At 48.7% G+C, this 21,250-nt stretch overlaps 5 non-coding genes across 5 annotated transcripts; all 5 read right to left on the minus strand.

Annotated features, from left to right (window-relative positions):
• Positions 1-558: 558 nt before the first annotated feature.
• On the minus strand, positions 559-630 carry TRNAP-AGG (transfer RNA proline (anticodon AGG)). The gene has a single exon. It is a non-coding gene; the product is annotated as a tRNA-Pro (tRNA).
• Positions 631-4,141: 3,511 nt separating this feature from the next.
• TRNAP-AGG (transfer RNA proline (anticodon AGG)) lies at positions 4,142-4,213 on the minus strand. Its single transcript has one exon. It is a non-coding gene; the product is annotated as a tRNA-Pro (tRNA).
• A 3,512-nt stretch (positions 4,214-7,725) lies between these two features.
• Positions 7,726-7,797, minus strand: TRNAP-AGG (transfer RNA proline (anticodon AGG)). The gene has a single exon. It is a non-coding gene; the product is annotated as a tRNA-Pro (tRNA).
• A 3,512-nt stretch (positions 7,798-11,309) lies between these two features.
• On the minus strand, positions 11,310-11,381 carry TRNAP-AGG (transfer RNA proline (anticodon AGG)). Its single transcript has one exon. It is a non-coding gene; the product is annotated as a tRNA-Pro (tRNA).
• A 7,095-nt stretch (positions 11,382-18,476) lies between these two features.
• TRNAP-AGG (transfer RNA proline (anticodon AGG)) lies at positions 18,477-18,548 on the minus strand. Its single transcript has one exon. It is a non-coding gene; the product is annotated as a tRNA-Pro (tRNA).
• Positions 18,549-21,250: the final 2,702 nt, after the last annotated feature.

Consider the following 21,250-nt stretch of genomic DNA (forward strand, 5'->3'; position numbering starts at 1 on the left):
ACACAGGTCACAAGTTTTTAAAGGTCATTTCTGTCTAAGTGTGCATTGAGAGAGACTGAGGTTTTAGGGAGCAAACACAAAAGCTGCTGCTGCCAAGTGTTTCTGCCCGGTCTCAAACCAGGGACTTTTCGCGTGTGAGGCGAACGTGATAACCACTACACTACAGAAACAAGCTTGCTGATTTGACTGAAGGAGCACAGTTCCCCTCATATGTTTGCACGATTTCCTCTATACTTTATCAGCAGTTGCTCGGAATGCGAGGGGTAAGTGTGAAAATTGCAGCGGTGTCGGCCAGCATGCATACACTCAGACGTCCTGAAAAATCCCATAGCTGCGGGCAGAGACAGACAAATATCTGATGCCTAAATGCCAGGAAGGAGAGCCTGTGAAATCATCACACAGGGCGCACTGAGAGCAAGCAGGAAGGAAGCCAAGGCATTGTAATCCATTTTTCGCCTGAGGCAAAAAATATGTTTTGCGCAACAATGCTTCGAGTAAAATGAGAAATGTTGAGGGGTTGTGTATTTTGAGCAGGATTTGATTGTTTTCCGCTAAAATGGGCTCGTCCGGGATTTGAACCCGGGACCTCTCGCACCCTAAGCGAGAATCATACCCCTAGACCAACAAGCCTGGGCACAGAAATGCAACGGCTCCGACCCTGCTCGGAGGATTGGTGACAGAGAGTGGGAGACTACATCCCAAAGCAAGAAACTGCACATTGTGCTCTCTTTTGCAGTACGACTAGAGTCATTTGCATGGTCTTCATCGAACATGACATAAAAAGCCTCTATCCTTTAGACATTTTGGCCCAGATTTACAAGAAAATGACTAAGCGCGACGCTGTGCCAAATTTGCAAGCCCCACGTGCCGTCATTTTCAAAATGCAGGAAAGCGCCGTATTTAGTAGAATACAGCGCACCCCTGTGCTTCCCCCTGCGCCAGCTCTAAATTAGCTGCTGAGCGCCAACGCAGCCGTTCTTGCACCATGGTACAAGGATGACTGCGTTGAGGGGGAAATTGTTTTTGTGCAGGAAGGGACACCTTCCTGCCCAAAAAAAAAATCTTCAATGGTGATTTGCTCTTACTTCTATGTGTGCTGCAGAATGCATCACACATAGCAAGAGCAAAAACAAGGAGAAATGAAAACATTTCTCCTCAGTGCGCCACTCTAACGACACCCCTGGGATGGCGTTGGATTTTGGCGCTGACGCAGATTTACGCCAACTCCTAAATCTGGAGCAGCATCAAAATGCTATGGTGTTGCTGTGGCACACTCCCAACAACACCCATTGCACGCCCCTTCCAGGGAACGCGCTGCGTGCTAAGGGGCCGTATTTACAAGGTGGTGTTAAGCCACAAAAAGTGGCTGAACGCCATCTTGTAAATACCGCGCAGTGCATAGTGCCACCGGGGCGTCACTAAAAGTGATGCTCCGGTGGCGATAGGGCCTTGTAAGTCTGGCACTTTATTTGCTCAAGGTGTGTGTTCTTGGTGAGGGCAGGAAAGCTATTTTCGCTCTCGTACCTTCCTTCCTTGGCTGGCTTGAATGCTGTAGGCTCAGGCTTCATTGCAAAGGTCAAACAGTGAGCAACTGACTGCCGTAAGCTGGCGCAACTCCTCTTGGTGAGCTGTGACAGATGCCCCAGGAGCGTAGTACCTCACGATGGTGAGGGATAGACACAGTCTCTTTTATCTCAGCTTGCCTGTCAGGTGAGGCAGGAAATGCAAATACTGTGAAAAAGCCCAGCGACTCGAACCAGGGACCTTTCGCATGTGAGGTGCGCATGATAACCACTACACTACACAAGCAGACACACTTGCCGGCTTGCTTCATGTGGCTATGCATTGTACTGGAACCACCACACTATGGAAACAGACACACCTGCTTGCTTTATGTGGCTATGCATTGGACTGGGATGCAAGGATGAGGGCCAATGTTCATGACGCTCAAAGCTGAGCCTTCCGGAACACAATCTCTTCCCTTGGAAGAAAGGAACTGGGATCACTTTCATTCCAAGAGGTGATTTCAGAACTGGACCCGAAATTACCATGGAGAAGCACTGTGCATTTAATGTTCCTACGAGCACTGCTGCTCCAGCACAGAAAAGCAGTTGCAAAGAAATCTCGCATACCTTCATGATGCTGAACCGTCTCGACGCCAGTATAAAGCATGTATTGCATTGCAACATGACATCTTACAAGAGTGAAAAGCAGAAATACTCCTGTTTAAAACACAGACTGAACCTCTAAAGGTAGGGGTTTGTCTGGGATTTGAACCGAGGTCCTCTCACACCCGAAGCGAGAATCATACCCCTATACCAACTAGACTGCCGCTGCATAGTCATTTGAAACATCTTCTGAAGCGTCTTTCAGAAAAGCAGGGCCATTTGGAGGCTCTCTCTCTCTAAGCGTGCCATAGCAATTGATGTTTTCTGTCAAGGATTTTTTGTTTGTCTCTAGCAAGGCAAGAGGTAGTCAAAATGCCCTGTGCCAGTGAGCTGAACTAGGGGACTGATGTGAAAAGCAGACCCTTTCTGGTAGTTGTAACCCGCTGCTAGTCATGGACCCTTGCACCTTAGATTTCCCAACCAGAAGCACTGAAGGGCCTGCTAGCTCTTGAGCCAGAGGAGCATGCCTCTTGGATTCAAGCACACTTGCTCGGTCAGCGCTCGATAAGGCTCGATCAGGCGAGATTTATATTAGTGGCTCATAGGGCTGAAACACTCACCTGGGAGACGCAGGGTGGCTGATTTCCCGGAATGGCCCTTGATGGGGAAATCACCTCCTTTCCCCCGCCTCATTTCAGAATTGTGTGCTAGTCGCAAGACAGTGTTCAGGGGTTCATGGGTACTGCCTACTCCCAGCTGCCTCTCTGTCTTCTTCATGTAAATTGCAAGTCACGAGGAGGCACCATTGCCAATATGCTCCGCCCACCTAACCAAGAAACCTAGTTTGAGCTTGTCTGCCTGTGTTGTTGCAGGGGCAGAGTCTTCTTTGCCCAAAAGGTGGCAGGAGAGCCTCACTTCAAACGATAGAATCAACTGCTTAAGTAGAAACCAGCATGGTAGTTACTGTCATAAAGTGCAGCTCTAACAGAAGGTGTGCCTGAGACGCCCCTTCCAGTAATACACAGAATTTTGATTGAGGGCCCAGCCGATGGGTTGGTGGATTTCTCCTCACATGCCACAGCAGCTTCCAAAGATAGTGGTGTGAGGAGCTGGCTCTGCAAGCAGAGCAAGATTTAAGGGAAGAAAATACACCTGTCAGAAGTGGGATTTGAACCCACGCCTCCATGAAGAGACCAGAAGGCTCAGCTTCACTGAAGATCAAGCTCTCTTGAGTCTGGCGCCTTAGACCACTCGGCCATCCTGACAGCCAAAACAGTGTGCAGGTCGGACTCTTCAGTCTGCACTTGTTGATTTTGCCGCTTGCAATGTTCCTATCAAAGTCACAGCTTTAAAGGCCCCACAATATAACATGGCCAAGAAAAAAAAAAAAAAACAGAACAAGAAACAATGCACATGCACGACCACCGAGGGATGCAGATAACTTTTTAGCGTCCTGCAATAGTAAAGCACGTTTTACACAGGTCACAAGTTTTTAAAGGTCATTTCTGTCTAAGTGTGCATTGAGAGAGACTGAGGTTTTAGGGAGCAAACACAAAAGCTGCTGCTGCCAAGTGTTTCTGCCCGGTCTCAAAACGGGGACTTTTCGCGTGTGAGGCGAACGTGATAACCACTACACTACAGAAACAAGCTTGCTGATTTGACTGAAGGAGCACAGTTCCCCTCATATGTTTGCACGATTTCCTCTATACTTTATCAGCAGTTGCTCGGAATGCGAGGGGTAAGTGTGAAAATTGCAGCGGTGTCGGCCAGCATGCATACACTCAGACGTCCTGAAAAATCCCATAGCTGCGGGCAGAGACAGACAAATATCTGATGCCTAAATGCCAGGAAGGAGAGCCTGTGAAATCATCACACAGGGCGCACTGAGAGCAAGCAGGAAGGAAGCCAAGGCATTGTAATCCATTTTTCGCCTGAGGCAAAAAATATGTTTTGCGCAACAATGCTTCGAGTAAAATGAGAAATGTTGAGGGGTTGTGTATTTTGAGCAGGATTTGATTGTTTTCCGCTAAAATGGGCTCGTCCGGGATTTGAACCCGGGACCTCTCGCACCCTAAGCGAGAATCATACCCCTAGACCAACGAGCCTGGGCACAGAAATGCAACGGCTCCGACCCTGCTCGGAGGATTGGTGACAGAGAGTGGGAGACTACATCCCAAAGCAAGAAACTGCACATGGTGCTCTCTTTTGCAGTACGACTAGAGTCATTTGCATGGTCTTCATCGAACATGACATAAAAAGCCTCTATCCTTTAGACATTTTGGCCCAGATTTACAAGAAAATGACTAAGCGCGACGCTGTGCCAAATTTGCAAGCCCCACGTGCCGTCATTTTCAAAATGCAGGAAAGCGCCGTATTTAGTAGAATACAGCGCACCCCTGTGCTTCCCCCTGCGCCAGCTCTAAATTAGCTGCTGAGCGCCAACGCAGCCGTTCTTGCACCATGGTACAAGGATGACTGCGTTGAGGGGGAAATTGTTTTTGTGCAGGAAGGGACACCTTCCTGCCCAAAAAAAAAATCTTCAATGGTGATTTGCTCTTACTTCTATGTGTGCTGCAGAATGCATCACACATAGCAAGAGCAAAAACAAGGAGAAATGAAAACATTTCTCCTCAGTGCGCCACTCTAACGACACCCCTGGGATGGCGTTGGATTTTGGCGCTGACGCAGATTTACGCCAACTCCTAAATCTGGAGCAGCATCAAAATGCTATGGTGTTGCTGTGGCACACTCCCAACAACACCCATTGCACGCCCCTTCCAGGGAACGCGCTGCGTGCTAAGGGGCCGTATTTACAAGGTGGTGTTAAGCCACAAAAAGTGGCTGAACGCCATCTTGTAAATACCGCGCAGTGCATAGTGCCACCGGAGGCGTCACTAAAAGTGATGCTCCGGTGGCGATAGGGCCTTGTAAGTCTGGCACTTTATTTGCTCAAGGTGTGTGTTCTTGGTGAGGGCAGGAAAGCTATTTTCGCTCTCGTACCTTCCTTCCTTGGCTGGCTTGAATGCTGTAGGCTCAGGCTTCATTGCAAAGGTCAAACAGTGAGCAACTGACTGCCGTAAACTGGCGCAACTCCTCTTGGTGAGCTGTGACAGATGCCCCAGGAGCGTAGTACCTCACGATGGTGAGGGATAGACACAGTCTCTTTTATCTCAGCTTGCCTGTCAGGTGAGGCAGGAAATGCAAATACTGTGAAAAAGCCCAGCGACTCGAACCAGGGACCTTTCGCATGTGAGGTGCGCATGATAACCACTACACTACACAAGCAGACACACTTGCCGGCTTGCTTCATGTGGCTATGCATTGTACTGGAACCACCACACTATGGAAACAGACACACCTGCTTGCTTTATGTGGCTATGCATTGGACTGGGATGCAAGGATGAGGGCCAATGTTCATGACGCTCAAAGCTGAGCCTTCCGGAACACAATCTCTTCCCTTGGAAGAAAGGAACTGGGATCACTTTCATTCCAAGAGGTGATTTCAGAACTGGACCCGAAATTACCATGGAGAAGCACTGTGCATTTAATGTTCCTACGAGCACTGCTGCTCCAGCACAGAAAAGCAGTTGCAAAGAAATCTCGCATACCTTCATGATGCTGAACCGTCTCGACGCCAGTATAAAGCATGTATTGCATTGCAACATGACATCTTACAAGAGTGAAAAGCAGAAATACTCCTGTTTAAAACACAGACTGAACCTATAAAGGTAGGGGTTTGTCTGGGATTTGAACCGAGGTCCTCTCACACCCGAAGCGAGAATCATACCCCTATACCAACTAGACTGCCGCTGCATAGTCATTTGAAACATCTTCTGAAGCGTCTTTCAGAAAAGCAGGGCCATTTGGAGGCTCTCTCTCTCTAAGCGTGCCATAGCAATTGATGTTTTCTGTCAAGGATTTTTTGTTTGTCTCTAGCAAGGCAAGAGGTAGTCAAAATGCCCTGTGCCAGTGAGCTGAACTAGGGGACTGATGTGAAAAGCAGACCCTTTCTGGTAGTTGTAACCCGCTGCTAGTCATGGACCCTTGCACCTTAGATTTCCCAACCAGAAGCACTGAAGGGCCTGCTAGCTCTTGAGCCAGAGGAGCATGCCTCTTGGATTCAAGCACACTTGCTCGGTCAGCGCTCGATCAGGCTCGATCAGGCGAGATTTATATTAGTGGCTCATAGGCCTGAAACACTCACCTGGGAGACGCAGGGTGGCTGATTTCCCGGAATGGCCCTTGATGGGGAAATCACCTCCTTTCCCCCGCCTCATTTCAGAATTGTGTGCTAGTCGCAAGACAGTGTTCAGGGGTTCATGGGTACTGCCTACTCCCAGCTGCCTCTCTGTCTTCTTCATGTAAATTGCAAGTCACGAGGAGGCACCATTGCCAATATGCTCCGCCCACCTAACCAAGAAACCTAGTTTGAGCTTGTCTGCCTGTGTTGTTGCAGGGGCAGAGTCTTCTTTGCCCAAAAGGTGGCAGGAGAGCCTCACTTCAAACGATAGAATCAACTGCTTAAGTAGAAACCAGCATGGTAGTTACTGTCATAAAGTGCAGCTCTAACAGAAGGTGTGCCTGAGACGCCCCTTCCAGTAATACACAGAATTTTGATTGAGGGCCCAGCCGATGGGTTGGTGGATTTCTCCTCACATGCCACAGCAGCTTCCAAAGATAGTGGTCTGAGGAGCTGGCTCTGCAAGCAGAGCAAGATTTAAGGGAAGAAAATACACCTGTCAGAAGTGGGATTTGAACCCACGCCTCCATGAAGAGACCAGAAGGCTCAGCTTCACTGAAGATCAAGCTCTCTTGAGTCTGGCGCCTTAGACCACTCGGCCATCCTGACAGCCAAAACAGTGTGCAGGTCGGACTCTTCAGTCTGCACTTGTTGATTTTGCCGCTTGCAATGTTCCTATCAAAGTCACAGCTTTAAAGGCCCCACAATATAACATGGCCAAGAAAAAAAAAAAAAAACAGAACAAGAAACAATGCACATGCACGACCACCGAGGGATGCAGATAACTTTTTAGCGTCCTGCAATAGTAAAGCACGTTTTACACAGGTCACAAGTTTTTAAAGGTCATTTCTGTCTAAGTGTGCATTGAGAGAGACTGAGGTTTTAGGGAGCAAACACAAAAGCTGCTGCTGCCAAGTGTTTCTGCCCGGTCTCAAACCGGAGACTTTTCGCGTGTGAGGCGAACGTGATAACCACTTCACTACAGAAACAAGCTTGCTGATTTGACTGAAGGAGCACAGTTCCCCTCATATGTTTGCACGATTTCCTCTATACTTTATCAGCAGTTGCTCGGAATGCGAGGGGTAAGTGTGAAAATTGCAGCGGTGTCGGCCAGCATGCATACACTCAGACGTCCTGAAAAATCCCCTAGCTGCGGGCAGAGACAGACAAATATCTGATGCCTAAATGCCAGGAAGGAGAGCCTGTGAAATCATCACACAGGGCGCACTGAGAGCAAGCAGGAAGGAAGCCAAGGCATTGTAATCCATTTTTCGCCTGAGGCAAAAAATATGTTTTGCGCAACAATGCTTCGAGTAAAATGAGAAATGTTGAGGGGTTGTGTATTTTGAGCAGGATTTGATTGTTTTCCGCTAAAATGGGCTCGTCCGGGATTTGAACCCGGGACCTCTCGCACCCTAAGCGAGAATCATACCCCTAGACCAACGAGCCTGGGCACAGAAATGCAACGGCTCCGACCCTGCTCGGAGGATTGGTGACAGAGAGTGGGAGACTACATCCCAAAGCAAGAAACTGCACATGGTGCTCTCTTTTGCAGTACGACTAGAGTCATTTGCATGGTCTTCATCGAACATGACATAAAAAGCCTCTATCCTTTAGACATTTTGGCCCAGATTTACAAGAAAATGACTAAGCGCGACGCTGTGCCAAATTTGCAAGCCCCACGTGCCGTCATTTTCAAAATGCAGGAAAGCGCCGTATTTAGTAGAATACAGCGCACCCCTGTGCTTCCCCCTGCGCCAGCTCTAAATTAGCTGCTGAGCGCCAACGCAGCCGTTCTTGCACCATGGTACAAGGATGACTGCGTTGAGGGGGAAATTGTTTTTGTGCAGGAAGGGACACCTTCCTGCCCAAAAAAAAAATCTTCAATGGTGATTTGCTCTTACTTCTATGTGTGCTGCAGAATGCATCACACATAGCAAGAGCAAAAACAAGGAGAAATGAAAACATTTCTCCTCAGTGCGCCACTCTAACGACACCCCTGGGATGGCGTTGGATTTTGGCGCTGACGCAGATTTACGCCAACTCCTAAATCTGGAGCAGCATCAAAATGCTATGGTGTTGCTGTGGCACACTCCCAACAACACCCATTGCACGCCCCTTCCAGGGAACGCGCTGCGTGCTAAGGGGCCGTATTTACAAGGTGGTGTTAAGCCACAAAAAGTGGCTGAACGCCATCTTGTAAATACCGCGCAGTGCATAGTGCCACCGGAGGCGTCACTAAAAGTGATGCTCCGGTGGCGATAGGGCCTTGTAAGTCTGGCACTTTATTTGCTCAAGGTGTGTGTTCTTGGTGAGGGCAGGAAAGCTATTTTCGCTCTCGTACCTTCCTTCCTTGGCTGGCTTGAATGCTGTAGGCTCAGGCTTCATTGCAAAGGTCAAACAGTGAGCAACTGACTGCCGTAAACTGGCGCAACTCCTCTTGGTGAGCTGTGACAGATGCCCCAGGAGCGTAGTACCTCACGATGGTGAGGGATAGACACAGTCTCTTTTATCTCAGCTTGCCTGTCAGGTGAGGCAGGAAATGCAAATACTGTGAAAAAGCCCAGCGACTCGAACCAGGGACCTTTCGCATGTGAGGTGCGCATGATAACCACTACACTACACAAGCAGACACACTTGCCGGCTTGCTTCATGTGGCTATGCATTGTACTGGAACCACCACACTATGGAAACAGACACACCTGCTTGCTTTATGTGGCTATGCATTGGACTGGGATGCAAGGATGAGGGCCAATGTTCATGACGCTCAAAGCTGAGCCTTCCGGAACACAATCTCTTCCCTTGGAAGAAAGGAACTGGGATCACTTTCATTCCAAGAGGTGATTTCAGAACTGGACCCGAAATTACCATGGAGAAGCACTGTGCATTTAATGTTCCTACGAGCACTGCTGCTCCAGCACAGAAAAGCAGTTGCAAAGAAATCTCGCATACCTTCATGATGCTGAACCGTCTCGACGCCAGTATAAAGCATGTATTGCATTGCAACATGACATCTTACAAGAGTGAAAAGCAGAAATACTCCTGTTTAAAACACAGACTGAACCTCTAAAGGTAGGGGTTTGTCTGGGATTTGAACCGAGGTCCTCTCACACCCGAAGCGAGAATCATACCCCTATACCAACTAGACTGCCGCTGCATAGTCATTTGAAACATCTTCTGAAGCGTCTTTCAGAAAAGCAGGGCCATTTGGAGGCTCTCTCTCTCTAAGCGTGCCATAGCAATTGATGTTTTCTGTCAAGGATTTTTTGTTTGTCTCTAGCAAGGCAAGAGGTAGTCAAAATGCCCTGTGCCAGTGAGCTGAACTAGGGGACTGATGTGAAAAGCAGACCCTTTCTGGTAGTTGTAACCCGCTGCTAGTCATGGACCCTTGCACCTTAGATTTCCCAACCAGAAGCACTGAAGGGCCTGCTAGCTCTTGAGCCAGAGGAGCATGCCTCTTGGATTCAAGCACACTTGCTCGGTCAGCGCTCGATAAGGCTCGATCAGGCGAGATTTATATTAGTGGCTCATAGGGCTGAAACACTCACCTGGGAGACGCAGGGTGGCTGATTTCCCGGAATGGCCCTTGATGGGGAAATCACCTCCTTTCCCCCGCCTCATTTCAGAATTGTGTGCTAGTCGCAAGACAGTGTTCAGGGGTTCATGGGTACTGCCTACTCCCAGCTGCCTCTCTGTCTTCTTCATGTAAATTGCAAGTCACGAGGAGGCACCATTGCCAATATGCTCCGCCCACCTAACCAAGAAACCTAGTTTGAGCTTGTCTGCCTGTGTTGTTGCAGGGGCAGAGTCTTCTTTGCCCAAAAGGTGGCAGGAGAGCCTCACTTCAAACGATAGAATCAACTGCTTAAGTAGAAACCAGCATGGTAGTTACTGTCATAAAGTGCAGCTCTAACAGAAGGTGTGCCTGAGACGCCCCTTCCAGTAATACACAGAATTTTGATTGAGGGCCCAGCCGATGGGTTGGTGGATTTCTCCTCACATGCCACAGCAGCTTCCAAAGATAGTGGTGTGAGGAGCTGGCTCTGCAAGCAGAGCAAGATTTAAGGGAAGAAAATACACCTGTCAGAAGTGGGATTTGAACCCACGCCTCCATGAAGAGACCAGAAGGCTCAGCTTCACTGAAGATCAAGCTCTCTTGAGTCTGGCGCCTTAGACCACTCGGCCATCCTGACAGCCAAAACAGTGTGCAGGTCGGACTCTTCAGTCTGCACTTGTTGATTTTGCCGCTTGCAATGTTCCTATCAAAGTCACAGCTTTAAAGGCCCCACAATATAACATGGCCAAGAAAAAAAAAAAAAAACAGAACAAGAAACAATGCACATGCACGACCACCGAGGGATGCAGATAACTTTTTAGCGTCCTGCAATAGTAAAGCACGTTTTACACAGGTCACAAGTTTTTAAAGGTCATTTCTGTCTAAGTGTGCATTGAGAGAGACTGAGGTTTTAGGGAGCAAACACAAAAGCTGCTGCTGCCAAGTGTTTCTGCCCGGTCTCAAAACGGGGACTTTTCGCGTGTGAGGCGAACGTGATAACCACTACACTACAGAAACAAGCTTGCTGATTTGACTGAAGGAGCACAGTTCCCCTCATATGTTTGCACGATTTCCTCTATACTTTATCAGCAGTTGCTCGGAATGCGAGGGGTAAGTGTGAAAATTGCAGCGGTGTCGGCCAGCATGCATACACTCAGACGTCCTGAAAAATCCCATAGCTGCGGGCAGAGACAGACAAATATCTGATGCCTAAATGCCAGGAAGGAGAGCCTGTGAAATCATCACACAGGGCGCACTGAGAGCAAGCAGGAAGGAAGCCAAGGCATTGTAATCCATTTTTCGCCTGAGGCAAAAAATATGTTTTGCGCAACAATGCTTCGAGTAAAATGAGAAATGTTGAGGGGTTGTGTATTTTGAGCAGGATTTGATTGTTTTCCGCTAAAATGGGCTCGTCCGGGATTTGAACCCGGGACCTCTCGCACCCTAAGCGAGAATCATACCCCTAGACCAACGAGCCTGGGCACAGAAATGCAACGGCTCCGACCCTGCTCGGAGGATTGGTGACAGAGAGTGGGAGACTACATCCCAAAGCAAGAAACTGCACATGGTGCTCTCTTTTGCAGTACGACTAGAGTCATTTGCATGGTCTTCATCGAACATGACATAAAAAGCCTCTATCCTTTAGACATTTTGGCCCAGATTTACAAGAAAATGACTAAGCGCGACGCTGTGCCAAATTTGCAAGCCCCACGTGCCGTCATTTTCAAAATGCAGGAAAGCGCCGTATTTAGTAGAATACAGCGCACCCCTGTGCTTCCCCCTGCGCCAGCTCTAAATTAGCTGCTGAGCGCCAACGCAGCCGTTCTTGCACCATGGTACAAGGATGACTGCGTTGAGGGGGAAATTGTTTTTGTGCAGGAAGGGACACCTTCCTGCCCAAAAAAAAAATCTTCAATGGTGATTTTCTCTTACTTCTATGTGTGCTGCAGAATGCATCACACATAGCAAGAGCAAAAACAAGGAGAAATGAAAACATTTCTCCTCAGTGCGCCACTCTAACGACACCCCTGGGATGGCGTTGGATTTTGGCGCTGACGCAGATTTACGCCAACTCCTAAATCTGGAGCAGCATCAAAATGCTATGGTGTTGCTGTGGCACACTCCCAACAACACCCATTGCACGCCCCTTCCAGGGAACGCGCTGCGTGCTAAGGGGCCGTATTTACAAGGTGGTGTTAAGCCACAAAAAGTGGCTGAACGCCATCTTGTAAATACCGCGCAGTGCATAGTGCCACCGGGGCGTCACTAAAAGTGATGCTCCGGTGGCGATAGGGCCTTGTAAGTCTGGCACTTTATTTGCTCAAGGTGTGTGTTCTTGGTGAGGGCAGGAAAGCTATTTTCGCTCTCGTACCTTCCTTCCTTGGCTGGCTTGAATGCTGTAGGCTCAGGCTTCATTGCAAAGGTCAAACAGTGAGCAACTGACTGCCGTAAGCTGGCGCAACTCCTCTTGGTGAGCTGTGACAGATGCCCCAGGAGCGTAGTACCTCACGATGGTGAGGGATAGACACAGTCTCTTTTATCTCAGCTTGCCTGTCAGGTGAGGCAGGAAATGCAAATACTGTGAAAAAGCCCAGCGACTCGAACCAGGGACCTTTCGCATGTGAGGTGCGCATGATAACCACTACACTACACAAGCAGACACACTTGCCGGCTTGCTTCATGTGGCTATGCATTGTACTGGAACCACCACACTATGGAAACAGACACACCTGCTTGCTTTATGTGGCTATGCATTGGACTGGGATGCAAGGATGAGGGCCAATGTTCATGACGCTCAAAGCTGAGCCTTCCGGAACACAATCTCTTCCCTTGGAAGAAAGGAACTGGGATCACTTTCATTCCAAGAGGTGATTTCAGAACTGGACCCGAAATTACGATGGAGAAGCACTGTGCATTTAATGTTCCTACGAGCACTGCTGCTCCAGCACAGAAAAGCAGTTGCAAAGAAATCTCGCATACCTTCATGATGCTGAACCGTCTCGACGCCAGTATAAAGCATGTATTGCATTGCAACATGACATCTTACAAGAGTGAAAAGCAGAAATACTCCTGTTTAAAACACAGACTGAACCTATAAAGGTAGTGGTTTGTCTGGGATTTGAACCGAGGTCCTCTCACACCCGAAGCGAGAATCATACCCCTATACCAACTAGACTGCCGCTGCATAGTCATTTGAAACATCTTCTGAAGCGTCTTTCAGAAAAGCAGGGCCATTTGGAGGCTCTCTCTCTCTAAGCGTGCCATAGCAATTGATGTTTTCTGTCAAGGATTTTTTGTTTGTCTCTAGCAAGGCAAGAGGTAGTCAAAATGCCCTGTGCCAGTGAGCTGAACTAGGGGACTGATGTGAAAAGCAGACCCTTTCTGGTAGTTGTAACCCGCTGCTAGTCATGGACCCTTGCACCTTAGATTTCCCAACCAGAAGCACTGAAGGGCCTGCTAGCTCTTGAGCCAGAGGAGCATGCCTCTTGGATTCAAGCACACTTGCTCGGTCAGCGCTCGATCAGGCTCGATCAGGCGAGATTTATATTAGTGGCTCATAGGCCTGAAACACTCACCTGGGAGACGCAGGGTGGCTGATTTCCCGGAATGGCCCTTGATGGGGAAATCACCTCCTTTCCCCCGCCTCATTTCAGAATTGTGTGCTAGTCGCAAGACAGTGTTCAGGGGTTCATGGGTACTGCCTACTCCCAGCTGCCTCTCTGTCTTCTTCATGTAAATTGCAAGTCACGAGGAGGCACCATTGCCAATATGCTCCGCCCACCTAACCAAGAAACCTAGTTTGAGCTTGTCTGCCTGTGTTGTTGCAGGGGCAGAGTCTTCTTTGCCCAAAAGGTGGCAGGAGAGCCTCACTTCAAACGATAGAATCAACTGCTTAAGTAGAAACCAGCATGGTAGTTACTGTCATAAAGTGCAGCTCTAACAGAAGGTGTGCCTGAGACGCCCCTTCCAGTAATACACAGAATTTTGATTGAGGGCCCAGCCGATGGGTTGGTGGATTTCTCCTCACATGCCACAGCAGCTTCCAAAGATAGTGGTGTGAGGAGCTGGCTCTGCAAGCAGAGCAAGATTTAAGGGAAGAAAATACACCTGTCAGAAGTGGGATTTGAACCCACGCCTCCATGAAGAGACCAGAAGGCTCAGCTTCACTGAAGATCAAGCTCTCTTGAGTCTGGCGCCTTAGACCACTCGGCCATCCTGACAGCCAAAACAGTGTGCAGGTCGGACTCTTCAGTCTGCACTTGTTGATTTTGCCGCTTGCAATGTTCCTATCAAAGTCACAGCTTTAAAGGCCCCACAATATAACATGGCCAAGAAAAAAAAAAAAAAACAGAACAAGAAACAATGCACATGCACGACCACCGAGGGATGCAGATAACTTTTTAGCGTCCTGCAATAGTAAAGCACGTTTTACACAGGTCACAAGTTTTTAAAGGTCATTTCTGTCTAAGTGTGCATTGAGAGAGACTGAGGTTTTAGGGAGCAAACACAAAAGCTGCTGCTGCCAAGTGTTTCTGCCCGGTCTCAAACCGGGGACTTTTCGCGTGTGAGGCGAACGTGATAACCACTACACTACAGAAACAAGCTTGCTGATTTGACTGAAGGAGCACAGTTCCCCTCATATGTTTGCACGATTTCCTCTATACTTTATCAGCAGTTGCTCGGAATGCGAGGGGTAAGTGTGAAAATTGCAGCGGTGTCGGCCAGCATGCATACACTCAGACGTCCTGAAAAATCCCATAGCTGCGGGCAGAGACAGACAAATATCTGATGCCTAAATGCCAGGAAGGAGAGCCTGTGAAATCATCACACAGGGCGCACTGAGAGCAAGCAGGAAGGAAGCCAAGGCATTGTAATCCATTTTTCGCCTGAGGCAAAAAATATGTTTTGCGCAACAATGCTTCGAGTAAAATGAGAAATGTTGAGGGGTTGTGTATTTTGAGCAGGATTTGATTGTTTTCCGCTAAAATGGGCTCGTCCGCGATTTGAACCCGGGACCTCTCGCACCCTAAGCGAGAATCATACCCCTAGACCAACGAGCCTGGGCACAGAAATGCAACGGCTCCGACCCTGCTCGGAGGATTGGTGACAGAGAGTGGGAGACTACATCCCAAAGCAAGAAACTGCACATGGTGCTCTCTTTTGCAGTACGACTAGAGTCATTTGCATGGTCTTCATCGAACATGACATAAAAAGCCTCTATCCTTTAGACATTTTGGCCCAGATTTACAAGAAAATGACTAAGCGCGACGCTGTGCCAAATTTGCAAGCCCCACGTGCCGTCATTTTCAAAATGCAGGAAAGCGCCGTATTTAGTAGAATACAGCGCACCCCTGTGCTTCCCCCTGCGCCAGCTCTAAATTAGCTGCTGAGCGCCAACGCAGCCGTTCTTGCACCATGGTACAAGGATGACTGCGTTGAGGGGGAAATTGTTTTTGTGCAGGAAGGGAAACCTTCCTGCCCCCAAAAAAAATCTTCAATGGTGATTTGCTCTTACTTCTATGTGTGCTGCAGAATGCATCACACATAGAAAGAGCAAAAACAAGGAGAAATGAAAACATTTCTCCTCAGTGCGCCACTCTAACGACACCCCTGGGATGGCGTTGGATTTTGGTGCTGACGCAGATTTACGCCAACTCCTAAATCTGGAGCAGCATCAAAATGCTATGGTGTTGCTGTGGCACACTCCCAACAACACCCATTGCACGCCCCTTCCAGGGAACGCGCTGCGTGCTAAGGGGCCGTATTTACAAGGTGGTGTTAAGCCACAAAAAGTGGCTGAACGCCATCTTGTAAATACCGCGCAGTGCATAGTGCCACCGGAGGCGTCACTAAAAGTGATGCTCCGGTGGCGATAGGGCCTTGTAAGTCTGGCACTTTATTTGCTCAAGGTGTGTGTTCTTGGTGAGGGCAGGAAAGCTATTTTCACTCTCGTACCTTCCTTCCTTGGCTGGCTTGAATGCTGTAGGCTCAGGCTTCATTGCAAAGGTCAAACAGTGAGCAACTGACTGCCGTAAGCTGGCGCAACTCCTCTTGGTGAGCTGTGACAGATGCCCCAGGAGCGTAGTACCTCACGATGGTGAGGGATAGACACAGTCTCTTTTATCTCAGCTTGCCTGTCAGGTGAGGCAGGAAATGCAAATACTGTGAAAAAGCCCAGCGACTCGAACCAGGGACCTTTCGCATGTGAGGTGCGCATGATAACCACTACACTACACAAGCAGACACACTTGCCGGCTTGCTTCATGTGGCTATGCATTGTACTGGAACCACCACACTATGGAAACAGACACACCTGCTTGCTTTATGTGGCTATGCATTGGACTGGGATGCAAGGATGAGGGCCAATGTTCATGACGCTCAAAGCTGAGCCTTCCGGAACACAATCTCTTCCCTTGGAAGAAAGGAACTGGGATCACTTTCATTCCAAGAGGTGATTTCAGAACTGGACCCGAAATTACCATGGAGAAGCACTGTGCATTTAATGTTCCTACGAGCACTGCTGCTCCAGCACAGAAAAGCAGTTGCAAAGAAATCTCGCATACCTTCATGATGCTGAACCGTCTCGACGCCAGTATAAAGCATGTATTGCATTGCAACATGACATCTTACAAGAGTGAAAAGCAGAAATACTCCTGTTTAAAACACAGACTGAACCTCTAAAGGTAGGGGTTTGTCTGGGATTTGAACCGAGGTCCTCTCACACCCGAAGCGAGAATCATACCCCTATACCAACTAGACTGCCGCTGCATAGTCATTTGAAACATCTTCTGAAGCGTCTTTCAGAAAAGCAGGGCCATTTGGAGGCTCTCTCTCTCTAAGCGTGCCATAGCAATTGATGTTTTCTGTCAAGGATTTTTTGTTTGTCTCTAGCAAGGCAAGAGGTAGTCAAAATGCCCTGTGCCAGTGAGCTGAACTAGGGGACTGATGTGAAAAGCAGACCCTTTCTGGTAGTTGTAACCCGCTGCTAGTCATGGACCCTTGCACCTTAGATTTCCCAACCAGAAGCACTGAAGGGCCTGCTAGCTCTTGAGCCAGAGGAGCATGCCTCTTGGATTCAAGCACACTTGCTCGGTCAGCGCTCGATCAGGCTCGATCAGGCGAGATTTATATTAGTGGCTCATAGGCCTGAAACACTCACCTGGGAGACGCAGGGTGGCTGATTTCCCGGAATGGCCCTTGATGGGGAAATCACCTCCTTTCCCCCGCCTCATTTCAGAATTGTGTGCTAGTCGCAAGACAGTGTTCAGGGGTTCATGGGTACTGCCTACTCCCAGCTGCCTCTCTGTCTTCTTCATGTAAATTGCAAGTCACGAGGAGGCACCATTGCCAATATGCTCCGCCCACCTAACCAAGAAACCTAGTTTGAGCTTGTCTGCCTGTGTTGTTGCAGGGGCAGAGTCTTCTTTGCCCAAAAGGTGGCAGGAGAGCCTCACTTCAAACGATAGAATCAACTGCTTAAGTAGAAACCAGCATGGTAGTTACTGTCATAAAGTGCAGCTCTAACAGAAGGTGTGCCTGAGACGCCCCTTCCAGTAATACACAGAATTTTGATTGAGGGCCCAGCCGATGGGTTGGTGGATTTCTCCTCACATGCCACAGCAGCTTCCAAAGATAGTGGTCTGAGGAGCTGGCTCTGCAAGCAGAGCAAGATTTAAGGGAAGAAAATACACCTGTCAGAAGTGGGATTTGAACCCACGCCTCCATGAAGAGACCAGAAGGCTCAGCTTCACTGAAGATCAAGCTCTCTTGAGTCTGGCGCCTTAGACCACTCGGCCATCCTGACAGCCAAAACAGTGTGCAGGTCGGACTCTTCAGTCTGCACTTGTTGATTTTGCCGCTTGCAATGTTCCTATCAAAGTCACAGCTTTAAAGGCCCCACAATATAACATGGCCAAGAAAAAAAAAAAAAAACAGAACAAGAAACAATGCACATGCACGACCACCGAGGGATGCAGATAACTTTTTAGCGTCCTGCAATAGTAAAGCACGTTTTACACAGGTCACAAGTTTTTAAAGGTCATTTCTGTCTAAGTGTGCATTGAGAGAGACTGAGGTTTTAGGGAGCAAACACAAAAGCTGCTGCTGCCAAGTGTTTCTGCCCGGTCTCAAACCGGAGACTTTTCGCGTGTGAGGCGAACGTGATAACCACTACACTACAGAAACAAGCTTGCTGATTTGACTGAAGGAGCACAGTTCCCCTCATATGTTTGCACGATTTCCTCTATACTTTATCAGCAGTTGCTCGGAATGCGAGGGGTAAGTGTGAAAATTGCAGCGGTGTCGGCCAGCATGCATACACTCAGACGTCCTGAAAAATCCCATAGCTGCGGGCAGAGACAGACAAATATCTGATGCCTAAATGCCAGGAAGGAGAGCCTGTGAAATCATCACACAGGGCGCACTGAGAGCAAGCAGGAAGGAAGCCAAGGCATTGTAATCCATTTTTCGCCTGAGGCAAAAAATATGTTTTGCGCAACAATGCTTCGAGTAAAATGAGAAATGTTGAGGGGTTGTGTATTTTGAGCAGGATTTGATTGTTTTCCGCTAAAATGGGCTCGTCCGGGATTTGAACCCGGGACCTCTCGCACCCTAAGCGAGAATCATACCCCTAGACCAACGAGCCTGGGCACAGAAATGCAACGGCTCCGACCCTGCTCGGAGGATTGGTGACAGAGAGTGGGAGACTACATCCCAAAGCAAGAAACTGCACATGGTGCTCTCTTTTGCAGTACGACTAGAGTCATTTGCATGGTCTTCATCGAACATGACATAAAAAGCCTCTATCCTTTAGACATTTTGGCCCAGATTTACAAGAAAATGACTAAGCGCGACGCTGTGCCAAATTTGCAAGCCCCACGTGCCGTCATTTTCAAAATGCAGGAAAGCGCCGTATTTAGTAGAATACAGCGCACCCCTGTGCTTCCCCCTGCGCCAGCTCTAAATTAGCTGCTGAGCGCCAACGCAGCCGTTCTTGCACCATGGTACAAGGATGACTGCGTTGAGGGGGAAATTGTTTTTGTGCAGGAAGGGACACCTTCCTGCCCAAAAAAAAAATCTTCAATGGTGATTTTCTCTTACTTCTATGTGTGCTGCAGAATGCATCACACATAGCAAGAGCAAAAACAAGGAGAAATGAAAACATTTCTCCTCAGTGCGCCACTCTAACGACACCCCTGGGATGGCGTTGGATTTTGGCGCTGACGCAGATTTACGCCAACTCCTAAATCTGGAGCAGCATCAAAATGCTATGGTGTTGCTGTGGCACACTCCCAACAACACCCATTGCACGCCCCTTCCAGGGAACGCGCTGCGTGCTAAGGGGCCGTATTTACAAGGTGGTGTTAAGCCACAAAAAGTGGCTGAACGCCATCTTGTAAATACCGCGCAGTGCATAGTGCCACCGGGGCGTCACTAAAAGTGATGCTCCGGTGGCGATAGGGCCTTGTAAGTCTGGCACTTTATTTGCTCAAGGTGTGTGTTCTTGGTGAGGGCAGGAAAGCTATTTTCGCTCTCGTACCTTCCTTCCTTGGCTGGCTTGAATGCTGTAGGCTCAGGCTTCATTGCAAAGGTCAAACAGTGAGCAACTGACTGCCGTAAGCTGGCGCAACTCCTCTTGGTGAGCTGTGACAGATGCCCCAGGAGCGTAGTACCTCACGATGGTGAGGGATAGACACAGTCTCTTTTATCTCAGCTTGCCTGTCAGGTGAGGCAGGAAATGCAAATACTGTGAAAAAGCCCAGCGACTCGAACCAGGGACCTTTCGCATGTGAGGTGCGCATGATAACCACTACACTACACAAGCAGACACACTTGCCGGCTTGCTTCATGTGGCTATGCATTGTACTGGAACCACCACACTATGGAAACAGACACACCTGCTTGCTTTATGTGGCTATGCATTGGACTGGGATGCAAGGATGAGGGCCAATGTTCATGACGCTCAAAGCTGAGCCTTCCGGAACACAATCTCTTCCCTTGGAAGAAAGGAACTGGGATCACTTTCATTCCAAGAGGTGATTTCAGAACTGGACCCGAAATTACGATGGAGAAGCACTGTGCATTTAATGTTCCTACGAGCACTGCTGCTCCAGCACAGAAAAGCAGTTGCAAAGAAATCTCGCATACCTTCATGATGCTGAACCGTCTCGACGCCAGTATAAAGCATGTATTGCATTGCAACATGACATCTTACAAGAGTGAAAAGCAGAAATACTCCTGTTTAAAACACAGACTGAACCTATAAAGGTAGTGGTTTGTCTGGGATTTGAACCGAGGTCCTCTCACACCCGAAGCGAGAATCATACCCCTATACCAACTAGACTGCCGCTGCATAGTCATTTGAAACATCTTCTGAAGCGTCTTTCAGAAAAGCAGGGCCATTTGGAGGCTCTCTCTCTCTAAGCGTGCCATAGCAATTGATGTTTTCTGTCAAGGATTTTTTGTTTGTCTCTAGCAAGGCAAGAGGTAGTCAAAATGCCCTGTGCCAGTGAGCTGAACTAGGGGACTGATGTGAAAAGCAGACCCTTTCTGGTAGTTGTAACCCGCTGCTAGTCATGGACCCTTGCACCTTAGATTTCCCAACCAGAAGCACTGAAGGGCCTGCTAGCTCTTGAGCCAGAGGAGCATGCCTCTTGGATTCAAGCACACTTGCTCGGTCAGCGCTCGATCAGGCTCGATCAGGCGAGATTTATATTAGTGGCTCATAGGCCTGAAACACTCACCTGGGAGACGCAGGGTGGCTGATTTCCCGGAATGGCCCTTGATGGGGAAATCACCTCCTTTCCCCCGCCTCATTTCAGAATTGTGTGCTAGTCGCAAGACAGTGTTCAGGGGTTCATGGGTACTGCCTACTCCCAGCTGCCTCTCTGTCTTCTTCATGTAAATTGCAAGTCACGAGGAGGCACCATTGCCAATATGCTCCGCCCACCTAACCAAGAAACCTAGTTTGAGCTTGTCTGCCTGTGTTGTTGCAGGGGCAGAGTCTTCTTTGCCCAAAAGGTGGCAGGAGAGCCTCACTTCAAACGATAGAATCAACTGCTTAAGTAGAAACCAGCATGGTAGTTACTGTCATAAAGTGCAGCTCTAACAGAAGGTGTGCCTGAGACGCCCCTTCCAGTAATACACAGAATTTTGATTGAGGGCCCAGCCGATGGGTTGGTGGATTTCTCCTCACATGCCACAGCAGCTTCCAAAGATAGTGGTGTGAGGAGCTGGCTCTGCAAGCAGAGCAAGATTTAAGGGAAGAAAATACACCTGTCAGAAGTGGGATTTGAACCCACGCCTCCATGAAGAGACCAGAAGGCTCAGCTTCACTGAAGATCAAGC

The sequence above is a fragment of the Pleurodeles waltl genome, unplaced genomic scaffold (genome assembly GCF_031143425.1).
Source record: "Pleurodeles waltl isolate 20211129_DDA unplaced genomic scaffold, aPleWal1.hap1.20221129 scaffold_72, whole genome shotgun sequence".
Taxonomy (NCBI): Eukaryota; Metazoa; Chordata; class Amphibia; order Caudata; family Salamandridae; genus Pleurodeles; species Pleurodeles waltl.